The sequence below is a fragment of the Homalodisca vitripennis genome, chromosome 3 (genome assembly GCF_021130785.1).
Source record: "Homalodisca vitripennis isolate AUS2020 chromosome 3, UT_GWSS_2.1, whole genome shotgun sequence".
NCBI lineage: Eukaryota > Metazoa > Arthropoda > Insecta > Hemiptera > Cicadellidae > Homalodisca > Homalodisca vitripennis.
The window spans coordinates 55136174-55142403 of record NC_060209.1 but is presented as its reverse complement, the minus strand read 5'-3'; positions in this window follow the sequence as shown (position 1 = coordinate 55142403).

The window sequence follows — 6230 nt, the reverse complement described above, 5'->3', positions numbered from 1 at the left end:
TAACATCTTTTGTTTGATTTTGAAAGAAATAGCTGAAAACGTGGAACAAATTTCTTACTCACACACAGAAAGAACCACTTGTTGTAGCCAATAAGGTGAAGGTTATTGAAAGTTGTAATATAATAACAGTGAAACAGGCTTCTACAGTATTCACTAATAAAATCCTATATATATATCAACACTGAAGAATTTCATTAACATCTATAAGACCATTATGATCTCATAGTTATACAACTGTTTGCCCCTTTCACTGTTTACACACACAGAAAGGGGAATCTCCCTCGCCCCTAGCGCTCATATGTTACAGTCACGTTTTGTATTGTGAATCTGTTTCTCGATCGCTCTTCTTCCTATAACTACTAAGGGTCACGTCATTGCGCAATATTTCACTTTCTATATCAGAAACTACGTATTTTTGAGAAATGTTTCTGACCAAGTTAGATACTAAGGCTATGAGGAGTCAGGAAGGCACTGTCTCTCTCTTAACGTGTATACAAATCTATAATAATAAATAATATAATTATTGCATTTTAAAAAAAAATTTACATTATATCGCAATCGTAAAATCATATCAGACTAACAAGAAAAAAAATTTGCACATATACACATCGAATTTACATTACATACATTCACTCCTTTAACAGTTATATTACCTCAGATCCAGCTTCAGATATTTCAAAACTCATCAACAGAAACGATGTATTCACTAAAAGTAGTTGGTGACGAAATTTTAACTGAATTTTGTTGCTAGAAGTGTTACGCTTTAAGGGTGTACACTAGTCTGACACTAACTTCTTACGGCAGTTGTAATAATGACAGTCTGTGATTGAGAGTTCGGAAGTTGTTCATGTTTTCTTAATGGTGAACATCCTTGCCGCGAACAAAACTACATCTTGATCGCCATTACAGCGACATTTCAAAAACATAGAAGCAGGACACAGCAACCTCTGGTCCCTGAAAGTTTCTCTGGACGAGTAGCAATAGTTTAATCTGTCAATTATTCTCACGGCATTTTTTCTGAAACACGAAAACACACACTTTCGAGCAGTAGTAGTGCTTTTGGCAGTACTTCATCAAAAGACTCATAGGCAAAGTACAAATTTATTAAGCCATAATAGGGCCATAAATTTGATAGGTGGCGCTACTAGTTTACAAGTACTTAATAGAAAACCTTTTAAAAAAAATACAACCCGGTTAGAACACGAGAAAAATTGAGATTGGACGATAATTACTTGTGAGACTAGGGTCTTTTTTGAAAATAGGAGTGGATTTATATTAAAATAAATGTTTGGTTCCAAAATATTTGTTGACGGAGAACAGTCAGTGTTAATGTGTAGGTTACAGAACGATTGGTTGGGTACAAAGGTTGTATTGTACCTTGTTGGCCACACATGCGGCCTTATCCTAGCTTTCACTACAATGAGAGTTTTTACAACTCTCTCGCTTATATCCAAAGTGTTATCAGCGGTAGTAACCCACATACTTAATCGAGAGGTGAAACCATATTGTAATATCTAACTTTAATAAATAACTTTTGTACAGAGTGAAGCTTACTATTACCGTTATTTCAGTTTATTATGGGTAATGTGCAATCTAAGTATTTATGTTTTATTTTTTTATGTATTAATATTAAAACTGATTTTTATACGTAAGATTAATCGTGTTTAAAAGTAAGTTATACATAAAATACAACACAGATTTTGATTTTGTTTGGTTAGTTGAACATTTTAACTATTTAGCACATACACGTTTCCAAAGAAACAATTCCATCATACTTCTTTTCTTTTATGAAGCATTATGTAACATTGAATAGTTTTTTATTTCATTAAAAAAATAACCAGCTGTTGCATACAGTTATAAAAATAATATGTTACAAGCTACGATACATGGGTTCACTCTTCTCTGCCAAAATACAGTATGGTGATGAATTAGTACAGTTATAATAGCTCTCATTACTGGACAGTACAATCACAGCTGGTGTTAATCTTAACAATAGATATTTAACAACAACAAAAAGTCAAATATTGAGTTACTTTACGGAGAAAAATAATTAATGAACTTATTACTTGTTGAACACGGTTGTGAATTAACTTATTACAGAAACACAGCATAGATTAAGTAACGTATATACGCGTTCTCCAGTAATTATGTGGACAATAGCTCACGATAGCGCATGGCGTAGTGTCACACAACGCAATCCGGGGGCTGGAACGTACCTATATTGCCTATCAGCGCCGGCCGTGAAGCACGTTTTCTAGTAATTATGTGGACGATGTCTCACGATAGTGCATGGCGTAGTATCACACAACGCAATCTGGGGGCTGGAACGTACCTATATTGCCTATCAGCGCCGGCCGTGAAGCACGTTCTCCAGTAATTATATGGACGATGTCTCAAGATAGTGCATGGCGTAGTGTCACACAACGCAATCCGGGGGCTGGAACGTACCTATATTGCCTATCAGCGCCGGCCGTGAAGCACGTTTTCTAGTAATTATGTGGACGATGTCTCACGATAGTGCATGGCGTAGTGTTACACAACGCAATCCGGGGGCTGGAATGTATCTATATTGCCTATCAGCGCCGGCCGTGAAGCACGTTCTCCAGTAATTATGTAGACAATATCTCACGATAGCGCATGGCGTTGTGTCACACAACGCAATCCGGGGGCTGGAATGTACATATATTGCCTATCAGCGCCGGCCGTGACGCACGTACTCCAGTAATTATGTAGACAATATCACACGATAGTGCATGGCGTAGTGTCACACAACGCAATCCGGGGCTGGAATGTATCTATATTGCCTATCAGCACCGGCCGTGACGCACGTACTCCAGTAATTATGTAGGCAACATCTCACGATAGCGCATGGCGTAGTGTCACACAACGCAATCCGGGGGCTGGAATGTACCTATATTGCCTATCAGCACCGGCCGTGACGCACGTACTCCAATAATTATGTAGACAACATCTCACGATAGCGCATGGCGTAGTGTCACACAACGCAATCCGGGGGCTGGAATGTACCTATATTGCCTATCAGCGCCGGCCGTGAAGCACGTTCTCCAGTAATTATGTAGACAACATCTCACGATAGCGCATGGCGTTGTGTCACACAACGCAATCCGGGGGCTGGAATGTACCTATATTGCCTATCAGCGCCGGCCGTGACGCACGTACTCCAGTAATTATGTAGACAACATCTCACGATAGCGCATGGCGTAGTGTCACACAACGCAATCCGGGGGCTGGAATGTACCTATATTGCCTATCAGCACCGGCCGTGACGCACGTACTCCAATAATTATGTAGACAACATCTCACGATAGCACATGGCGTAGTGTCACACAACGCAATCCGGGGGCTGGAATGTACCTATATTGCCTATCAGCACCGGCCGTGACGCACGTACTCCAGTAATTATGTAGACAACATCTCACGATAGCGCATGGCGTAGTGTCACACAACGCAATCCGGGGGCTGGAATGTACCTATATTGCCTATCAGCACCGGCCGTGACGCACGTACTCCAATAATTATGTAGGACAACATCTCACGATAGCGCATGGCGTAGTGTCACACAACGCAATCCGGGGGCTGGAATGTACCTATATTGCCTATCAGCGCCGGCCGTGACGCACGTACTCCAGTAATTATGTGGACAATATCTCACGATAGCGCATGGCGTAGTGTCACACAACGCAATCCGGGGGCTGGAATGTACCTATATTGCCTATCAGCGCCGGCCGTGACGCACGTACTCCAGTAATTATGTAGACAACATCTCACGATAGCGCATGGCGTAGTGTCACACAACGCAATCCGGGGGCTGGAATGTACCTATATTGCCTATCAGCACCGGCCGTGACGCACGTACTCAGTAATTATGCCTGATAGCGCCATGGCGTAGTGTCACACAACGTCTGGGCTGGAATGTACCTATATTGCCTATCAGCACGGCCGTGAGCACGTACTAGTTATGGAGACAACATTCACGATAGCCGGATGGCGTAGTGTTCACACAAACGCAATCTACAGCTATCCAAGCGCCGGCCGTGACGTAGTATTATGTAGCAACATCTCACGGATAGCGCATGGCGTTGTGTCACACAACGCAATCCGGGGGCTGGATATGTACCTATATTGGCCTATCAGCGCCGCTCGTGACGCACGTTAATCCAGTAATTATCGTAGACAATATCACACGATAGTATGGACGTTCGTGTCACAGTGTGGAATGTATCTATATTGCACTACCAGCACCGGGCCGTGACGCACGTAACTCAATAATTATGAGGCATTCTCACGATAGCGCATGGTCGTAGTGGTCACTCAACGCAATCCGGGGGCTGGAATGTACCGTGATATTGCCTATCAGCGCCGGGGCCCGTGACGGCACGTACTCCAGTATTATGTAGACAACATCTCACGATAGCGCACTGGCGTAGTGTCACACCAAACGCAATCCGGGGGCGTGGAATTGTACCTATATTGCCTATCAGCGCCGGCCGTGAAGCACGTACTCCAGTAATTAAGTAAGGACGATGTCTCACGATAGTGCATGGCGTAGTGTTCACACACCACGCAGATCTGGGGGCTGGTAATGTACTATATTGCCTATCAGCGCGGGCCGTGACGCACGTTTTCTAGTAATTATTAGACAACGATCTCACGATAGTGCATGGTCGTAGTGTTAACAACGCAATCCGGCTGGGCTGGAATGTATCTATATTGGCCTATCAGCGCCGGGCCTGTGAAGCACGTTCTCCAGTAATTAATATGGACGAATTGTATCTCACGATGTTAGTGCATGGGCGTTAGTGTCACACCAACGCAAATCCGGGGGGCTGGAACGTACCTATATTGCCTATCAGCGCCGGCTCGTGAAGCACGTTTTTCTAGTAAAATCTATGTTGGACGATTGTTGTCTCACGTTTAGTGCATGGCGTATAGTGTCACACAAACGCAATCCGGGGCGCTGGAATGTATCTATATTGCCTATCACGCGCCGGCCGTGAAGCACGTTTCTCCAGTAATTATGTAGGACAATATCTCACGATAGCGCATGGCGTTGTGTCACACACACGCAATCCGGGGGGCTGGAATGTACCCTATATTGCCTATCAGCGCCCGTCCGCATGGACGCACGTACTCCAATATTATGTAGACAATATCAACACGAGTAAGTGCATGGCAGTAGTGTCACAACAACAGCAATCCGGGGCTGGATTGTAATCTATATTGCCTATCAGCACCGGCCGTGACGCACGTACTCCAGTAATTATTGAAGGCAACATTGTTCTCACGATAGCGCATGGCGTAGTGTCACACAACCGCAATCCGTGGGGGGCTGGAATGTACCTATATTGGCTATCAGCACCGGCCGTGACGCACGCGTACTTCTCCAATACTTATGTAGACAACATTTCACGATAAGCGCATGGCGTAGTGTCACACAACGCAATCCGGGGGCTGAGAAGTGTAACCTATATTGCCTATCAGCGCCGGCCCCGTGAAGGCACGTTCTCCAGTAATTATAATGGACGATGTCTCACGATTAGTGCATTAGGCGTAGTGTCACACAAGAACGCAATCCGGGGGACTGGGAATGTAACCTACATATATTGCCTATCAGCGCCGGCCGTGAAGCACGTTTTCTAGTAATTATGTGACGATTTGTCTCACGATAGTGCATGGCGTAGTGTCAAAGTACACAACGCACTATCCGGGGGATGGAATGTATTCTATATTGCCTATCAGGCGCCGGGCCGTGTGAAGCCATCGTTCTCAGTAATTTATGTAGAACACATATCTCACGATAGCGCATGGCGGTTGTGTCCACAAACGCAATCCGGGGGCTGGAGAATGTACCTATATTGCCTATCAGCACCGGCCGTGACGCAACGTATACTCCAGTAATTATGTAGACAAACCATTATCACGATCAGATAGTGCATTGCGTAAGTGTCTACACAACGCAATCCGGGGGCTGGAATGTACTATTATTGCCTATCAGCGCCGGCCGTGTGACGCACGTACTCATATAGTTTATGTAGACAACATCTCACGATTTTTTAGCGCATGGCGTTAGTGTCACACAACGCGAATCCGGGGGCTGGAATGTACCTATATTGCCTATCAGCGCCGGCCGTGACGCACGTACTCCAGTAATTATGTAGACAACATCTCACGATAGCGCATGGCGTAGTGTCACACAACGCAATCCGGGG